The 21,222-nt window shown below is 37.8% G+C and overlaps 1 long non-coding RNA gene across 1 annotated transcript in view; it reads left to right on the top strand.

Moving 5' to 3' along the window:
• Positions 1-590: 590 nt before the first annotated feature.
• LOC143662493 (uncharacterized) overlaps positions 591-21,222 on the top strand; it is a 35,342-nt gene continuing 14,710 nt past the window's right edge. Inside the window, exons 1-2 of the long non-coding RNA XR_013165348.1 lie at positions 591-758; positions 20,318-20,492. This is a non-coding gene — a long non-coding RNA (uncharacterized LOC143662493). The remainder of the gene's footprint in view (positions 759-20,317; positions 20,493-21,222) is intronic.

Raw genomic sequence — 21,222 nt, 5'->3', positions numbered from 1 at the left:
TTTTAAAATATTTTCTTATGGTAATTTTTAGAAGAATAATGGAATATACAAAAGTGGACCAAATCATGAAAGTCCAAACAAACCATATTGAGATGTTTGTATTTTGCCTCCCTGATAACAAAGATATTTTGATGATTCTTGCAGTTTAGAAAAATTACTTGAGTTAGTGTACAGAGTCTTTCAGAATTAAAAGCATGAAAATAAATAAATCAGAGGTCATCCAAGAGTAATAATTGCTGTGCAGTAGCTCACAATAGAAGAGGGGGCTGGGTTAAAATGATAACACTGGGGACGGAGAGAAACTGCTGAATTTCAGAAATAGCAGAGAGAATCTCTAGGCCTCGGCATGAATAGATGTTGGGAGTGGAGGAGAAAGGCTCAAAGTTCCTCCTTTAATATTGCACATCTCTTCTCACTCAGATCCAATAAGCAGGCAGCTCTTCCTCTTCCATTCAAAGTCAGTTGTCTTCTCTCCCTTAGATGGGCATTGAGTCACCACTGGAGTGTCACAGCTGTGGTTGGTTAGTGGGGCAGGTTATGACCAAGGCAAATTTGGGTTTAAAATTGCATCATAATGGATGAGGTTGAGACACACACAGGAGACCAGATCTGTGCTTGTGCACGGAGTTGGCTCCAGCTTTGTCCCTGAACTGTGCTCTGGACTAGGAAGGACAATAGTGGCTCTTCCTGTTTCCACTTCATTTTCTCCCACACTGGCAAGTGTGGCCACCATCATCTGAAGACAACCTTGACAAGAGGTTAGTTTTCTAAGTCTGTTCTCCCCCCACAGAGTCTGTCATAGCTGCTCGGCCTCCTGGTGGATTTGTGTGTAGGTTGCAGATGTTCGTTTTCTTGATATTGTTGGGGCGACTGCTCTGGATTCTTGAGCTTGGCAATCTTAAGGTTTGGTGATGGTAATATTTATATCACAGGTTCTTATTTTCTATTTTAATGGAAAAATGAAGTATACTGGAGTCAGTAGACTTGATGCCAAACCATCTGGTTGCAGGACCTCACCCAGGTGAGGTGAGTTAGGTATGGAAGGGTTCAAGAACTCTACACAGAGAACTGATGCAGCCTGACTTAACAGGCAAAAAAATTCTATACAATTCTAACAACTTCCCCAGGTGTGTTTTGTGATATTAGACTAATGTTGGCAAGGTCCCCTGTGTCTCTCTACAAGCCACCTCAGTTTTGCAATTTTGGCAGATATTGACACACATCTCTTAATCAGCGATCATATTGTCCTACATTTTTTATTCTCTTCACACAGAATCTTAGCTTTCTGATTATTCCCTGCATCTTTATACATTTTATCTACGAAAACAAGTTTAAAATGGATTTACCTGATTCTTGCAGAAGAACAGTTGTACGTATTAATGCTATTTCTTGACACTTTTATAAAAGGTATCCTTTTGAAATGGAGGGAAGCTGAGTTATATGACAATTGGCACTTGTTATGTCAATATAACACTATTGACCAATGTAAATATGTTCTAATCCTCTTCAATTCTCCATTTATATTCCTTTACATAGGAATGAAATTTCAGCTGGTTATTCAGATCATTTCTATTCATGGACTAACTGTACAGGTGACATAATCCTGTATATAGAATAGAAGACATTAGTTTGGCTTATCAACAATATATTTCTGTAATGTAGTCTTCTTCTGGAAAGTTCCCACCTCACCTGTCATTATGGGGTGCCTTTAGATCCACAACAGAATTTTGATCTTAGACCCTTCAGGAGGCTTGAATTTTGACATGCTCGTTCATAGGTTCTTTCACCACATGCAGCCTTATATCGCTGACCAGCTTTTCTTAAAAAGCCCTAGTAACTGCTATGCCATTCTCCTACTGCTATCTTTGTTGTTGTTTTAAATAAAGCTCTGAAATGACCTCTGTCGGTTCCAGGCACATTTTATAATTCCTGTTCAAAGGCACATATGTACAGACGCAGCCTTCCTTCCTGAAATGTGCCTGAGAAGCCAACTGCAAACTTCTCAGTAACCCACCACCACCAGACCCAATAATAGCAAAATTCCCTGCTGCTTAAAATCCATCATTTGAGTGGCATTGTGGGGGCTCTTCGCCTTTCTTACCTTCTTGCTTAAATTAAACAGCAATGTACAATGTCAGCATACCATATGTTCTTTTTTAATTCTGCAGACATTGTCTGCCATTGATTAGTTTACCTATTGGGCTGATTTAGAAAGGATCCCTTGACCATATTTTAATAAATCCTGAAAGCAAAAACTCCATAGATTAGCAAGGCCTGTAGTTTATAAAAATTTTTATTTTTATTTTTATTTTTATTTTTTAAGTGACACTAAAGGCAGGTTAAAAAATACTGCAGACTACTTACCCCATTTTCATTCTAAAATGGAGAATGAATTAGTGACAGTAATGAATTCTCAGTTTATAAATAAAAGGGAAGGAGATTGAGATAAGGTTTGCATCTGCTTTAACAATTGGAGAATGAATTATATTCAAACTGTACAACTATATGGAGAGTTACTTTATGAATCAAAATACTTTTTGCTGCGAATCCAAATACTGCCGATGCAGATGTACAGCCTTATGCATTGCTCAGTTAACTGAACAGCATGTGACAAACTAAATTAATAATGATGAGATAAAAGAAAGGATCATTTTTATTAAAAAACAAATGTAGCAGCAACTGAAAATTCTCTGGCACTTTAAGAAGTCAGTAGCAAAAAAGCTGATTTTATAGAGCACCCTCCTGAAAAACCGTGGGGACCGCGACTCCATGAGGGCAAAATTTTTAAGTTTATTTAGCAGTCAAATTTCTTAGAAAGGTACTTAACAAAAGATTTCAGCAAATTCTAGTAAAGTGGATAAAATATAATTATCAAATATTATGAACCTTTAATAGTTTGGTACATAGCTAGTATGAAGGCTTTATTAAATATATATTTGAAAGTACATAGAATGATGCATCATTTGTGCATAAAAACTGAAGGAAAAATTGCATTTTGCATGAGGGAGCCCAGGTGGTCTGTGGGTGCAACTCAGATGGCATTTTGCTGCTCTCTGCTCTAAGACACTGTGGCTGGATGACCTTCTGGCTGGCGTGAATGAGTCACCACAGCCCCTTCTGATAGGCCCTGACTCATCCACAACTTAATCCGGATTGTTAAACCCAGGAAAGATATTGATTTCATTCCTTCAATCAACAAACATTTCTGACTGTCTTCTGAGTCCTGAGCTCGGTGCTGGCTGCTGGGACGTGGGGGTGAGCCAAGGAGGTGGATGTAACCTGTGATCCTTCCCCGGTAACGTGGTTGAGAAACCTTTGACAATCAATCTGATCAATGCACACCGCCCAACGGTGACATAGGATGAGCTTGCTGTGACATAGGATGAGCATGTCCCTGCTCTATTTCCCAGCCAGGGTCCCCTGCATCACACTCTTTCCTCTCCCCTGAAGAAGGTTGCATCAGAAGAAGGATGCCTATGTTTATCTTATGTTCTCCTAAGAGCCAGTCAAAGATATGAGTATCTAATTACTCTTGATGAACTACTCTAACTCATTTAGGAGGAGAAATGGAATAAATGCAGAACATTATTTGGACTAACCCATGCTGAAAGTACAAAGTTATTCTTTATTTATGATACACTTGGAGCCAAAACATACCTATTATTTAAAGATCAGCATTAATATAACTTGGCTCCTGTTTTCTAAGAAGAAGGGAAAAAACAGATACTAGCAATGTTCTAGAATATGTCCATAAAGAGGCTAATATCTGCTCTGCTTTTTAAATCCAAATTTTGAAGTCTATATAAACACAAATAGAAGCATACAAACATTTTAATACAAGAGTAATTTGATATATTTCCAATGTAGCCCGGTAAATTCCTCCCTTTTGTATGCTGCAAGTTTTATATTGCTTCCCCAAATTATTTACTCATTCAATCATTAACTTAACAAGTATCTATGATGCTCCTATTATTTGCCAGAAACATCCAGTGAATAATTTGTTCATACAATAGCATTTACCCAATTTGTTCAATAAACTATCTGAGTGTTGGCTACATTTCAGTTACTTTACTTAATAATGACAATATGACCCTAAATAAGACTTGGTTCCAGCCATTAAGAAATTGGTCTGTTTGGCGGCTTCCCGGACCGGCTGCGAGTCTCCAGAACAGTGAGTTCCCCAAGCCGCGGTGGGCGGTGGCCGGTGCCCCTCCCCCACAGGCGGCTTCCCGGAGGGAAAGAAAAGAGTCTCCAACAGTAGCAAAGACTGAGTCCAACCAAATACCTATCGTGGCATTAATAAACAAATTCTGACTATTAAAATAGGCCCCCAGCTCAGGCGAAACTGATCAAGGCAGAAGTCGCCTATTGGGCTAACTGAAAAAGAGGAAAGGGGGTGAAACAGAACCTTCTGTGGCTGTTTCTATGGAGGCTTGGTTGCCTCTGGACTCAGCACCAGGATTACACAGGCTGCAACTGCCCCAAACGCAGAAACAGGTTGCTTCCAGGGCTGTCTCCCACCTGAACCTTCCCCACCGGAGGGGTGAGGTGCAGCTCAGGTGAAGTCCCTCTCTCAAGGAATTCAGACCCCAGGGCTTTGCAATTTGAAGCCATTAAAACCAGCCTACAACCTCTCCTCTGTCTCCACCACGCCCCCAGCAGGGAGAGCCTTCCAAAGTTAAAGGAGCCACAACATATTTTGCTGGTGGGACCTGCAGACAGACAAGCACCACTACTGGGCAGGATAAGAAAAACAGAGCCCAGAGACTTCACAGGAAAGTCTTTCAACCTGCTGGGTCTCACACTCAGGGAAAACTGATGCAGGTGATTCCTTTCCCCCGAAAGGAGGCCAGCTTAGTCTGGGAAAACCCGGCTGGAGTCTGTAATACCTATGTAGACCCTCCTAAGGGTGGGGAGGGAAAAGGCACCTTACAAGCAGGACAAGAAACAAGAAAACAAGAACTGAAAATTTACCCACTGTTAAACAAAACTTAAGCTGGAGGCCCAGAAAAAGCTGAACTGAAGGGCAATGAACAGATAGAAAACAAACTCATCTAGCAAGAAAACCCTAGGTAAGATAAGTGAAAGCAATCTCCAGAATAAACTAATTAAGGTAATTAAATGTCCAGATGACAGCAAAAAATAACAAATCACGCCAGGAAAACTGAAGATACGGCCCAGTCAAAGGAACAAACCAATAGTCCAAATGAGATACAGGAGCTGAGACAACTAATTCTGAATATATGAACAGAAATGGAAAATCTCTTCAAAAACCAAATCAATAAATTGAGGGAGGACATGAAGAAGGCATGGGATCAACAAAAAGAAGAAATGGAAAGTCTGAAAAACAAATCACAGAACTTATGGGAATGAAAGATACAGTAGAAGAGATGAAAAAAACAATGGAAACCTACAATGGTAGATTTCAAGAGACAGAGTTTAGAATTAGTGAACTGGAGGATGGAACATCTGAAATCCAAAAAGAAACAGAAACTATAGGAAAAAGAATGGAAAAATTTGAGCAGGGGCTCAGGGAATTGAATGATAATATGAAGCGCACAAATATACGTGTTGTGGGTGTCCCAGAAGGAGAAGAGAAGGGAAAAGGAGGAGAAAAACAATGGAAGAAATTATCACTGAAAATTTCCCAACTATTATGAAAGACCTAAAATTACAGATCCAAGAAGTGCAGCGCACCCCAAAGAGAATAGATCCAAATAGGTGTTCTCCAAGACACTTACTAGTTAGAATGTCAGAGGTCAAAAGAAAGAGAGGCTCTTGAAAGCAGCAAGAGAAAAACAATCCATCACATACAAGGGAAACCCAATAAGACTATGTGTAGAATTCTCAGCAGAAACCATGGAAGCAAGAAGACAGTGGGATGACATATTTAAATTACTAAAAGAGAAAAACTGCTAACCAAGAATTCTATATCCAGCAAAATTGTCCTTCAAAAATGAGGGATAAATTAAAACATTTTCAGACAAAAAGTCAATGAGAGAATTTGTGACCAAGAGACCAGCTCTGCAAGAAATGCTAAAGGGAGCACTAGAGACAGATACGAAAAGACAAAAGAGAGAGGTGTGGAGAAGAGTGCAGAAAGAAGGAAAATTAGATATGATATATAAAATACAAAAGGCAAAATGGTAGAGGAAAGTATTACCCAAACAGTAATAACACTAAATGTTAATGGACTGAATTCCCCAATCAAAAGACATAGACTGCAGAATGGATTAAAAAACAGGACCCTTCTATATGCTGTCTACAGGAAACACATCTTAGACCCAAAGGTAAACATAGGTTGAAAGTGAAAGGTTGGGAAAAGATATTTCAGACAAATAACAACCAGAAAAGAGCAGGAGTAGCTATACTAATATCCAACAAATTAGACTTCAAATATAAAACAGCTAAAAGACACAAAGAAGGATACTATCTACTAACAAAAGGAACAATTAAACAAGAAGACATAACAATCATAAATATTTATGCACCGAACCAGAATGCCCCAAAATACGTGAGGAATACACTGCAAATACTGAAAAGGGAAATAGACACATCTACCATAATAGTTGGAGACTTCAATTCCCCACTCTCATCAATGGACAGAACATCTAGACAGAGGATCAATAAAGAAACAGAGAATTTGAATATTACAATAAATGAGCTAAACTTAACAGACATTTATAGGACATTACACCCCACAACAGCAGGATGCACCTTTTTCTCAAGTGCTCATGGATCATTCTCAAAGACAGACCATATGCTGGGTCACAAAGCAAGTCTCAACAAATTTAAAAAGATAGAAATCATACACAACACTTTCTCAGATCATAATGGAATGAAGTTGGAAATCAATAATAGGCAGAGTGCCAGAAAATTCACAAATACGTGGAGGCTCAACAACACACTCTTAAACAACCAGTGGGTCAAGGAAGAAATTACAAGAGAAATTAGTAAATATCTCGAGGTGAATGAAAATGAAAACACAACATATCAAAACTTATGGGACGCAGCAAAGGCAGTACTAAGAGGGAAATTTATTGCCCTAAATGCCTATATCAAAAAGAAGAAAGGGCAAAAATTCAGGAATTAACTGTCCACTTGGAAGAACTGGAGAAAGAGCAGCAAACTAACCCCAAAGCAAGCAAAAGGAAAGAAATAACAAAGATTAGAGCAGAAATAAATGAAATTGAGAAGATAAAAACAACAGAGAAAATCAATAAGACCAGAAGTTGGTTCTATGAGAAAATCAACAAGATTGATGGGCCCTTAGCAAGATTGACAAAAAGAAGAAGAGAGAGGATGCAAATAAATAAGATCGGAAATAGAAGAAGAGAATAACCACTGACCTCACAGAAATAAAGGAGGTAATATCAGGATACTATGAACAACTTTATGCTAATAAATACAACAATGTAGATGAAATGGACAGGTTCCTAGAAAGGCATGAACAACCAACTTTGACTCAAGAAGAAATAGATGACCTCAACAAACCAATCACAAGTAAAGAAATTGAATCAGTCATTCAAAAGCTTCCCAAAAAGAAAAGTCCAGGACCAGACGGCTTCACATGTGAATTCTATCAAACATTCCAGAAAGAATTAGTACCAACCCTGCTCAAACTCTTCAAAAAAATCGAAGTGGAGGGAAAGCTACCTAATTCATTCTATGAAGCCAACATCACCCTCATACCAAAACCAGGCAAAGATATTACAAAAAAAGAAAACTACAGACCAATCTTCTAATGAATATAGATGCAAAAATCCTCAACAAAATTCTAGCAAATCGAATCCAGCAACGCATTAAAAGAATTATACATCATGACCAAGTAGGATTCATCCCAGGTATGCAAGGATGGTTCAACATAAGAAAATCAATTAATGTAATACACCATATCAACAAATCAAAGCAGAAAAATCACATGATCATCTCAATTGATGAAGAGAAAGCATTTGACAAGATTCAACATCCTTTCCTGTTGAAAACACTTCAAAAGATAGGAATACAAGGAAACTTCCTTAAAATGATAGAGGGAATATATGAAAAACCCACAACTAATATCATCCTCAATGGGGAAAAATTGGAAACTTTCCCCCTAAGATCAGGAACAAGACAAGGATGTCCACTATCACCACTGTTATTCATCATCATGTTGGAAGTTCTAGCCAGAGCAATTAGACAAGAAAAAGAAATACAAGGCATCAAAATTGGAAAGGAAGAAGTAAAACTATCACTGTTTGCAGACGATATGATACTATATGTCGAAAACCCGGAAAAATCCACAACAAAACTACTAGAGCTAATAAACGAGTACAGCAAAGTAGCAGGTTACAAGATCAACATTCAAAAATCTGTAGTGTTTCTATACACTAGCAATGAACAAGCTGAGGGGGAAATCAAGAAACGAATTCCATTTACAATTGCAACTAAAAGAATAAAATACTTCGGAATAAATTTAACTAAAGAGACAAAAGACCTATACAAAGAAAACTACAAAAAACTGTTAAAAGAAATCACAGAAGACCTAAATAGATAGAAGGGCATACCGTGTTCATGGATTGGAAGACTAAATATAGTTAAGATGTCAATTCTACCTAAATTGATTTACAGATTCAACGCAATACCAATCAAAATCCCAACAACTTATTTTTCAGAAATAGAAAAACCAATAAGCAAATTTATCTGGAAGGGCAGGGTGCCCCGAATTGTTAAAAGTATCTTGAGGGAAAAAAACGAAGCTGGAGGTCTCGCGCTGCCTGACTTTAAGGCATATTATGAAGCCACAGTGGTCAAAACAGCATGGTATTGGCATAAAGATAGATATATCGACCAATGGAATCGAATAGAGTGCTCAGATACAGCCCTCTCATCTATGGGCATTTGATCTTTGATAAGGCAATCAAGCCAACTCACCTGGGACAGAACAGTCTTTTCAATAAATGGTGCCTAGAGAACTGGATATCCATTTGCAAAAGAATGAAAGAGGACCCGTATCTCACACCCTATACAAAAGTTAACTCAAAATGGATCAAAGATCTGAACATTAGGTCTAAGACCATAAAACAGTTAGAGGAAAATATAGGGAGATATCTTATGAATCTTATAATTGGAGGCGGTTTTATGGACCTTACACCTAAAGCAAGAGCACTGAAGAAAGAAAGAAAGAAATGGGAGTTCCTCAAAATTAAACACTTTTGTGCATCAAAGAACTTCATCAAGAAAGTAAAAAGACAGCCTACACAATGGGAGACAATATTTGGAAACGACATATCAGATAAAGGTCTAGTATCCAGAATTTATAAAGAGATTGTTCAACTCAACAACAAAAAGACAGCCAATCCAATTACAAAATGGGAAAAAGACTTGAACAGACACTTCTCAGAAGAGGAAATACAAATGGCCATACGGCACATGAAGAGGTGCTCAATGTCCCTGGCCATTAGAGAAATGCAAATCAAAACCACAATGAGATATCATCTCACACCCACCAGAATGGCCATTAGCAACAAAACAGAAAATGACAAGTGCTGGAGAGGATGTGGGAAAGAGGCACACTTATCCACTGTTGGTGGGAATGTCAAATGGTACAACCACTGTGGAAGGCAGTTTGGCGGTTCCTCAAAAAGCTGAATATAGAATTGCCATACGACCCAGCAATACCATTGCTAGGTATCTACTCAAAGGACTCAAGGGCAAAGACACAAACGGACGTTTGCACACCAATGTTTATAGCAGCATTATTTACAATTGCAAGGAGATGGAAACAGCCAAAATGTCCATCAACAGAGGAGTGGCTAAACAAACTGTGGTATATACATATGATGGAATATTATGCAGCTCTAAGACAGAATAAACTTATGAAGTATGTAATAACATTGATGGACCTAGAGAACATTATGCTGAGTGAGACTAGCCAAAAACTAAAGGACAAATACTGTATGGTCTCACTGATATGAACTGACATTAGTGAATAAACTTGGAATATGTCATTGGTAACAGAGACCATCAGGAGATAGAAATAGGGTAAGACAGTGGGTAATTGGAGCTGAAGGGATACGGACTGTGGAACAGGACTGGATACAAAAACTCAGAAATGGACAGCACAATGCTACCTAATTGTAATGTAATTATGTTGAAACATTGAATGAAGCTGCATGTGAGAATGATAGAGGGAGGAGGGCGGGACATAAATGTAATCAGAAAGAAAGATAGATGTTAAAGATCGAGATGGTATAATCTAGGAATGCCTAGAGTGTATAATAATAGTGAAATGTACAATGTACAAATTTTAAAAATATTTTTGCATGAAGAAGAACAAAGGATTGTTATTATTGCAGGGTGCTGAAAATAGATATCTATTACTTTAAAATGTCACATTATGTGTGAGACTAAAGCAAACAATGTTTATTTGTTACAAAATTTAGATTTTGACTAGAGCATTTCCTAATATAACTCATGTAGATAGTTTGATTGAATGTCATAAGTACTTGGAATCTCAGGCAGCATATGAGTTTTTGTTGGTTTGTCCAGAGTGATCCCCAGATGAATCCCAGAATGATTTGATCAGTGATTGGAAAAGTATTTGCAGGCCCCCTTCGGGGAATGGTGAGAGTGGGGAGAAATTCAACCTCCCAAAGTTGAATTCTTGATATTCTCACAAGCAGTGTGGACAACCAAAGCTATAGGCTGAGTCCCCAGTCTTGGGATTTGTTCACATGAAACTTAACCCCACAAAAGATAGGCCAAGTCTACTTAAAATTTAGGCCTAAGAGTCACCCCCAAGAGAGACTCTTGTTGCTCAGATGTGGCCTCTCTCTCCAGCCAATATGATGAGCATTCTCACCACCCTCCTCCTCTCTGTGTGGGACGTGACTCCCAGGGGTGTGGACCTTCCTGGTAACGTGGGACAAAGATCCTGGAATGAGCTGAGACTCAGCATCAAAGGACTGAGAAAAACCCTAGAATGATCTGAGAATTAACATCAAGAGACTGAGAGAACCTTCTCAACCAAAAAGGGGAAGAGTAAAATGAGGCAAAGTGTCAATGGCTGAGAGATTCCAAGCAGAGTCGAGAGGTGATCCTGGAGGTTATTCTTATGCATTAAGTAGATACCACCTTGTTGTTCAAGATGTAGTGGAGAGGCTGGAGGGAATTGCCTGAAAATGTAGTGCTGTGTTCCAGTAGCCATGTTTCCTGATGATGATTGAACAATGCTATAGCTTTCACAATGAGACTCTGTGAATGTGAAAACCTTATGTCTGATGCTCCTTTTAGCTACTATATCAACGGAAGAGTAGAACATATGGAATAAAAATAAATAACAGGGGGACAGATGTTAAAATAAATTCAGTTTGAAATAGTGGTAGGTGAAGGTGAGGGGTAAGGGGTATGGTACGTATAGTTTATTTTTTTCTCTCTCTATTATCATTTTATTTCTTTTTCTGTTGTCTTTTTATTTCTTTTTCTAAATCGATGCAAATGTACTAAGAAATGATGAATATGCAACTATGTGATGATATTAAGAATTACTGATTGTATATGTAGAAAGAAATGATTTCTAAATGTTTTGTCAGTTAATTTTTTTTAATTAATAAAAGAAAAAGAAATTAGTCTGTTAACCAAAATCTTCCTTTATTACTTTATTTGAATATACTTAACAAACTGGAGGTAAATATTTTAAAAATGTGTTCACTTCTCATGCCAATCAGAGCTTCCCAAGAAAACCAATTAAATCTCAGATTTAGATAACAGGTTTGGTAACATCCAAACATCGTTAAAGACTGAAAATCATGAAATTGGATCTTGAAGAAGTATAAAAGAAGGAATGGAAATTTGCATGTGTGCTCACGCAGACCTAGTCCCTTTGACATGTGGCTGCTGTTATAACAACACTTGATTTGTATGGTCTCTACTCTAGTGTTGGCGATAACGTTGGCCCTTACTTTGGAAACTTACTCTAAGAATTTGGGGGAGCAAATTTAGCAAAGTAGAATATAAAATAATAGTCAGATGAAGTGACTTCCTGGAATGGATAAAGCTAAAGAGCCAAGCAAGTGATGCTTTATTTACAAAATTAGTATATTGCAAAGAACTATGCATGTCCACACATACCAGAATTTCCTATATTTTGACATCCCAATTGCTTTACCTGTTTATAGTATGATATGTCAGATTGAATTATTTTAGATGATTGAATTATTTAGACACTCGTAAAGCCTAAATTGAATAAACAGAAAATTGGAACTGAGAACTCACAATATTAGAGAGTGAAATAATGTCTGGAAAGAGGAAGTACAATAAAAACCAACAATCAACTGTGTTGGGATGTTGGGAGAGTTTAATTAAAGAATAATTTTTAAAGAATGATTTTTGATTATAACATTTTCGATTATTTTAGATTTCATATAAAGAAAGTGATCAGTTTAAAAATTAATGGTTTTAAGTATAGTGTGTGTGTAAAGTCTGGATAATATAATGTCTTTTGAAAAAATAGATTCAAGGTATCCTTGCCAACAGTGGGTATGTTAGCCTGAGTTTTGTTTTTTTTTTAACATTTTTTATTGTGAAATATAACATATATACAAATGCAATACATTCCAGAGTACATTATTACAAGTAGTTACAGAACAGACTTCAGAGTTTGGTGTGGGTTACAGTTCCACAATTTTAGGCTTTTCCTTATAGCTGTTCCAAGACTCCGGAGACTAAAAGAAATATCAGTATGATGATCCAGCTGCCATACTCATTTGTTAAATCCTAACTTCTCTGTTATAATTCTTCCTTTTACTTTGATCTTTCTCCCAGTCTCTGCACATTCAACTTTTTAATGTCAGAAAGGGGTATCAACAATTTGGGGAAGGGGCATGGAACTAGGTGATGTTCTGGAGAGGCTGGTCTCTCTGGGTTTCAGAATTTATCTGGTCCAAGGACCCATCTGGAGGTTGTATGTTTCTGGAAAGTAACCTTAGTGTGTGAAACTTCTGTAGAATCTCAGCTAGAGCCCTAGGCGTTCTTCAGCATTAACAGGAATGGTTTTGGTTGAGGTTTGTAAACTGTGGTAATTAACAATATTTAGCTAAAGCTTGCATAAGAGTAGCTTCCGGAATAGCATCTCCACTCTGTTTGAACTTTCTCAGCCACTGATACCTTATTTATTATAGTTCTTTAACCTCTTTTGTTCAGGATAGCATTGCCGATCCTATAGTGACAGGGCCAGTCTCATTCCTGGGAGTCGTGTTCCACGTTGCCAGAGAGACTTTCACCCCCGGATGTCATGACTCACATAGAGGGTAGGGTAAGGATTTTACTTGCAGAGTTGGGCTTAGATAGAAAGAGGTCACGTCTGAGCAACAAAAGAGGTTTTCTGGAAGTAACACTTAGGCACAACTGTAGGTATGCTTAGCTTTTCTACTACAAAAATAAGTGGTATCAGGGGTTTCCATGGTGATAAGGCTTAACAGTTTCATATTTTTTCTCCAGTCTCTCAAGGGACATTGCCAATAATTTTTAATATCTGCCCAACCTCCTCTGGGATGTATCTGTCTATTACATTAAGCTATACAGAATTACAAGCCCTCATTCCCATTCTGGGCTCCAAGCATTTAGGTTGTTTAAATGAGCTGTCCAGGCAGGTTGAGTTAGAGTGTGTGCTAGAGCAAATTAGCTTTTGGATAAAATAAACCTCTCTTCCTTTGGTCTCATACAGTAGGTGAATTCCTAAATTACAATGTCATCATTACCCCTGTATTCTCATTTACCTTAGTCCCGACCCAAGTAGCTTCATTTTTATCTCCAGTTGAAGCCTGGATCTTTTTTGGTTTCTTTAACTGTTATTGTGTGTAGCAATGTTGACTTTCAGAGCTACAGAACTCCAACTCTGAGTCTTAGATGTCACACAGGTAGCCAAAGTTCCTGGAAGATACTAGGTTAAACATATATAGCACAGAATCTCAAAATCTAGAGATAACATTTACAACTCTGGACTAAATGTGATAGCTATCAGAGCTTACAATCTAGGCCCCAATTTTCTTGTATTTTCTAAAAAAGACCATACAATATTTGCTCTTTTGTTTGTGGCTTATTTTGTACCACATAATGTCCCCGAGGTCCATTCACCTCATTGCATGCCTCCCAACATTGTTCCTTTCAGTAGCCACACAGTGTTCCATCATATGCTCACACCGCAGTTCACCATTCTACTTCTTAGCTGGTGTATTCTGCAGCCACCTGCATCCATTGGGCATCGTTAGTAATATCCAAAAGTCAACAATCCATGTCTCACAGTATCCTCACGTAGCTGTGCAATCAACAGTCTCAATTTAGGATAGTTTTCATTCCTCCAAAGAGAAAAATAACTGATAAACACATCCTTACCAAACAGAAAATGCAAATTTCCCCTTAGCTCTTGTCCTTCCCCAGTCCCCCAATTATTTACCCCTGGCATTGCTGTGGTACTGTTGAGGTCTTTCTGTTAAATACAGACCATAGCATGCAGTGGTAGTTTCCCCCCATACGCCTCTATTATTGACTCTTCGTACAAGAGTCATACCTCTGCAGGAGTTCATGTAAGAAGTTATTTTTATTTGTGGTGTTAATCAGTGGGATACCTGGCTCTATACAACCCTGTCAATCTTGTTCACCTTCGATATGGTAATATTACTTATAGACCCACTAGTGAGCTGTTTCCACGTTTATCCATTTCCTTCCATTTATGTTCAATCTTGTTAGCTGACTGTTCACCCACGTCTGGCTTCTGTGTATCTCCAGGTTCCTGTATTCTATAACATAAGCATCTGAGTTTACCTTTACCAAGGTCATAATAGCAAAATCATACAGTATCTGTCCTTTTGTCTCTGCCTTATTTCACTCAGCATTATGTCTTCAGGGTTCATCCATGTTGTTATGTGCTTCAGGATGTCATTTCATCTTACTGCAGCATAATAGTCCAACATATGTATATACCACATTTTATTTATCCATTCTTCTGTTGATGGGCACTTGGATTGTTTCCATTTTTTGGCAATTGTGAATAACGCTGCTATGCATATGGATGTGCAAATGTCTGTTTGTGTCACTGCTTTCAGCTCTCCTGGGTATATACCAAGTAGTGCTATTGCTGGGTCATAGGGCAACTTCGTTTTCTAAGGAACTGCTAAACTGTCTTCAATAGCAATTGTGCCATTAAACATTCCTACCAGCAGGGTATAAGTGTTTTAATTTCTCCACATCCTCTCCAACATTTTTAGTTTCCTGTTTTGTTTAATGATGTTTGTTTAATACCATTCTTATAGATGTGAGGTGATATCTTATGGTAGACTTGATCTGCATTTCCCTTATAGATATTGAAAATGAGTATCTCTTCATGTGCTTTTTTTTGCTATCTGCATTTTCTCTTTGGAAAAGTATCTATTCATATCTTTAGCCCATTTTATAATTGGGTTGTTTGCTCTTTTGTTGTTGAGTTGTTTGATTTCTTTCTGTATACAGGATATCTAACCTTTTTCTGATATGTGATTTCCAAATATTTTCTCTCATTGAGTTGGCCATCTCTTCACCTTTTTGACAAAGTCTCATGAGGCATAGAAGCATTTGATTTTAAGGAGTTCTCATTTATCTATTTTTTCTTTCATTGCTTGTGTTTTGGGTATAAAGTTTAGGAAGCTACCTCCTAATACTAAGTATTAAAGATGTTTCCCCGTATTTTCTTCTAGGAGCTTTATGGCACTGACGTTTATATTCAGGCCTTTGATCCAATTTGAGTCAGTTTTTTATTGGCTGTAAGGTAAAGATCCCCCTTCATTCTTTTGGCTATTGATGTCCACTTCTCCCATGCCCATTTATTGAAAAGACTCTTTTCTCCCAACTCCGTGGATTTGGGAGCCTTGCCAAAGATCAGTTGGCCATAGATTTCGTGGTCTATTTCCCAACTCTCGATTTAATTATTTTGGTTAATCCTTCTATACTTGTGCCAGTACCATAATGTTTTAACCAGTGTGATTTGTAATAGGTTTGAAAATCAGGAAATGTCATTACTCCCACTTTGTTCTTTGTTTTAAGGATATTTTTAGCTATTCAAGAGCTCTTTCCCTTCCAAATGAGTTTGAGACCTAGCTTTTCCGAGTCTTCAGAGTAGGTTGTTGGAATTTAGAGTGGTGTTGTGTGAATCTGTAGGTCAATTTGGGTAGAATTGACATCATAACCACATTTAACCTTCCTATCCATGAGCAGGGAATGTCCTTCTACCTATTTAGGTCTTTTTTGATTTCTTTCACCTGAGTTTCTTGTCCATACATGTGTTCTCATATTAATGTCAAGCTGGAAATCACTGATGTGCCTGTCATACAGTTTCCTCTCTAGCCTTGTAATTCCAAAGAGCCGACCCCCTCTCCATCTGACAATTAGTTCTAAATAGAAGCTTATGTTTTGTTGTAAATGTGTTTCAGCAACTTTAAAAGTACTTATAAATTTACAACCGGTAATTTCATTTGTAGAAATTTATTCTAAGAAAATGAAACAAAATCCAATTGCAGAAAAAAAAAAGGTTTCATATTTACAGCAGTATTACCTATTACAGGAAACAGGAAAAATAAGTAGAAATAAAACAAAATGTTAACATATGAGCATTATGAATAATTCACATTGCTACCTTTGTAGCATCATCTTTATTTTGCCTGTCTTCATTTTTTAACTAGGATAACATAGCGTAAAGAGGTGGCAGCAAAGAAGAGAGGTGGAACCAAATCTTTCTAATGGGTAAAAAAGTTCAGTATGGTAATGATGCTCATTTTTGACAAGTAATCTTTAAGTTTAATGGGTTTTCAAGCAAAAAAAAAAAGATATTGAAACCTGACTTAAGGGTAATATGGAAAATTAAATATGAGTAGAGTTAAAAAAAACCCCAGACAAAGGAATCTATGGTATAGACTACAGTGCCATAGCCTAGGGCTGTGGTGAGAGCAGGGTGGAACAACTGCATTTGAATCTCAGTCTGTCACTTTCCAACCACGCGACTCCCCAGAAGTTACTCAAGGTCCTTGTGCCTCAGTTCCTTTACCTGGAAAATGAGGCAAACAATACCTCAGGCTTCTTTTAAGGATTAAATGAATTCTTTGAAAAGCACTTAGAATAGTGTCTGGCATATAATAACATATATTTAGGTATTTTAAATTTTGATTTAAAGGAAAATAAATACAGACATTGAACAAAAATATAACACTGGTAGTAGAGGATTGAATCTATCAATGGAAAAGAATAACAAACCAAATATGATGAGATTGACGTTTCAATTCAATCAGCATTTAGAAAAGGTGCTGTAGGAAAAACTGGATATCCATTAAAAAATATCTTAGCTTATTACTTAAGTAAAAAGTAACTAAGGATTGATCAAAAAGTAAATATGGAAATGAAAACACAGTCATCCTTGAAGGGAGCATACTTGAATACTCTTACAATTTTGTAGTAAGGAAAGCCTTAAAAGCATGATATTACTCTGAGAGGCTATTTAGAAAAGCAGCTATTGTTTGACTGTGTTTATGAACTTAAACACAAACACCCAACAACATATCTTAAATATCATACTTGTAAAATTATTTATATGCCATGGGAGAAAAGCATTTCAACCTTAATCACATATGTTTAATTTACAGCAGAAATGTGACTATTCTAACAGAGCTTCAAAAGCTTCAGTCTCTCAGAGAATTATTAAAGAGGGAAACAATTAAATTAAAGAGAAGGGAAACAAACTTTCTTGACTGTGAAGCTGCATTTTAGTATTAGCAGAGAATAGAAATCCCATGGAAAAAGATGTTTGCAATCACTCTATATGTTTCTTTGCCCTCCATGAATTGCCAAACCACATTGTAGCATTACATGAATTCAATTCTGTGGAATTCTTTACTAAGAATACATTGCCTCTGACATCGTTTTGCATCCTACTGAAATTCCAGCTATAACAGGGGTTCCACTGAGGCTCTTATAAAAGGATAGAAAGTGAAGGTTGCAAAGGTAATATTTTCAATGGAGCCTGGTAATGAACCCACAGACCTGCTTACTGCCACAACTTACTCTGTGCATAAAATGTAAGGTAACAGTTGGTTCATTAAATTTAACCATGTGATACCCACAAGTTTCATTTCCACTACACAATAAAAAAGTACTCATTTTGTTCTTATCTTCCCAATTTATATTTATTCCCCTGCAGAATACACTTGAATCCTGCATCTTCCTTCTGCCCCTTCCTCTCCTTTGTGAAACCCTCTTTCATTTATTCATCTTATGGTATACGTAAGTTCTCTATTTTCTTCCATGTTACACTGTTAATTTATGGAGTGAATCAACTGGACTTTATTGATGTTTTTGTTCAATAGTATGCACTGTGACGTGCGCTGCATGGAATAGAAAGTAGAAGGAGGCCTGTGAACGAATGTGCCTGCAAGTAAGTGCATGAGGAGACACCAAACCGTCAGCTGGTGGGCAGCAGGACTGGGGGCTGAGTGCCCTGGCCTCCAGCTTCGTCTCAGGTGGAGCCACCAGCAGCTCCTGTCCACAGGCATCATGTGCTCAGCTTTTGTGTGTAGCTGATTAAATGTCCCTTCCTGCACACTCCTCACTCTGTGCTCCAGGGACTTGGGCAGAACTTTGTTGTAGCCATTCGGCGGATTTCACTGAAACAGAATTTCAGTTTCCATGACAGTAAAGTCCCTTATTTTGTCCTGAATTTCTACATAACCACTGTTCTCTATCTCCCTGGGTTTCCTTCTTGCTCACTGACTGTAGTTAGTAGACTATCCATCTCTCACACATATAAGATGTTGCCACAATTATCACCTTGCGAACAGGATATTTATAAAATGCTATTATATTAACAAATGTTACTGAAATTTCAAGTTCAGTGTGTTGATTGATGAAAGAGTAAAGGATTTGACGGGAAAATCAGTCATCTAACTCCAGACTGTCCAGACTAGTATCTCATAAAAAACCGGATAATATATCCCAAGGAGACTGGAGGTCGTAAGGCATGGGTGGTTGGCAGTTTTCTCTTGGCAGGTTCCCTGTCCTCGCTGAGCAAACAGAAGGTCTACCACATGTCTACTGGGAGGGCTTCCAGTGCACCCATGACTTTGGCTCTCTTTTCGTCCTCTTGAAGACCCTATGACAGAAAATCCAGGCCCACCCAAACCATCCAGACTCACCCAGAAACAGTCTGTTACTGACTTATCTGAGGTCCTAGGTGGGGCAGAATCTGAGGGCCTGGGATCCAAGGACAATGCTGAACACCGCCACTGGGTAAGAGAAGGCAAAGTGCCATCCTCAGGACATTTAAAAATGACCTCTGATCTTCTGGCCTGTACCACTCCTTTATTATGGCTTTTATTAATTGGAATAAATTATGATGAGTAATACCAGACATATTTGAGCCATGAGGATCAAATTCTAATCTCTCCCAATGAGGTTCAAACCATGTCAGAATTTCCAAAGCACTGGATGATCCCACTCCTATGTGCGACTTCTCTTTGCTACAACTGACTGAGGGATGAGGATGTGATTAGCGATTCAAAGCAGAAGGATTTCGGAGTAGATTCATTCTGAATTGCAAAAGCTGAGTGTCATTCTAAAGGGAATGACCAGAATTTCATTTGTAACTAGCAGACTTGCATTTAAAAATTTATTTGTGCTTCAATGTATCAAATAAAAAAACAAAATCTTATTTAAAAAGCAAAGTTCCTGTCAATTTAGAATATTAAAAATTTCATTAATGCAAGATTCCTTTTTGTTTGTTTGTTTCTTGCATGGGCAGGCACAGAGAATTGAACCCAGGTCTCCGGCATGGCAGGCAAGAACTCTGCCTGCTGAGTCACTGTGCACCACCACCCCCATTAATGCAACATTTTGAATAATGGAATCCTTGCATACAATGTTTCATTCTAGGTAATTGATTGAGGAAGTAGTAAGAAGAATAGAGGTAAAGGGAAACATTCTTTCTGATTCAAACAGTGGGTTTAGATTCCAAGGAAGTAATAGAATATAACAATCCCCAGGAACTACCCTAACAAATGAAACCCTCTAAACACTCGCTTACTCAAATGAGTTATCATGGGATAATAGAGGTTAATATTTTCTTTTGGATAACTATATGTGTAAGGATAATTTTAAGAATAAAATGTATCCTCTCTTGAGTTCAATTGTATATTGATGATTGCTTGTTTTCTTGAGTTCTTCATAAAGATTTCCTATTTTAATTTTGAAACTAGGGCATGATGAAATTAAATGCCTAGTTTGAATTTAATGAGATATTTCCTTTTAATTCCCCTTCTGACAGATTATTATTCAACATTTAGAAATGAAGAGAGTGTGGGAAGATAGCACAGGAAGAAATCAATCCCTCTGCCAAAACAACCACTGCCCTGGCAGGAGCCTTCGGCTCAGTCAGGTTGAAACTCTGGTGCCTGGTGGGACACTGAACAGCTCCTGGGGATTGCTGCAGGGGGAGGCAGGTAAATTGTAGTGCATATGGTGAATTGTGCCTTCCCTACAGTGACTATCATTCCCCGGATCCCATCTGGTGTGAGGGTGGTCTGTAAGGACCTAGTTCTCCAAGTTCCAGGGCTGTGGTCCGATCGCCTCCACTGCTCTTGATCAGCTACTTCAGATGGCCAGGGGCTGCTCTGAAGGTGGCCATTGGTCCAACTCGTCTTGGACAGCAGCGGCAGAAGAGTCAGGAAGGACAGTGTTTTTTTCCTCTCTTATCTTTCACTTCTCCATTTGGGAGGAAAAACTAGTTTGTAAATGACGGAAATTGATGGTTCCATCCCTAAGCAATAAAAACAGGCAAAACAAACACACAAAAAATCCCTAGCAATCGCAGAGGAGTAGGTGAACTAGAAGGAAGAGTTATAACAACATAATATTCGGAATGTCAAATATTCAACAAAAAAACGAAAAATACATGCAAAAAGAAAGAGAAACGGGAAAGTTTGGCCCATTGACAAGAATAAAACAATTTGCCAAAAACCATCCCTAAGGAAGCTCATACATTAGTAAAATTTGCCAAAGACCTTAAATTAACTGTTTTAAAAATGTTCATTGAGCTAAAGGAATCCATATACAAAGAACTAAAGAAAATTAGAAAATGTTGTCTGAACAAAGGAGGATGTTATAAAAAGAAACCAAACTGAAAGTCTGCAGATGCAAAGTACAGTAATTGGAATGAAAAATCAGCTGGTG

Source organism: Tamandua tetradactyla, chromosome 18 (assembly GCF_023851605.1).
Source record: "Tamandua tetradactyla isolate mTamTet1 chromosome 18, mTamTet1.pri, whole genome shotgun sequence".
NCBI lineage: Eukaryota > Metazoa > Chordata > Mammalia > Pilosa > Myrmecophagidae > Tamandua > Tamandua tetradactyla.
Note: the sequence above shows the minus strand (reverse complement) of the source record. Positions and strands in the feature narration are given on the sequence as shown.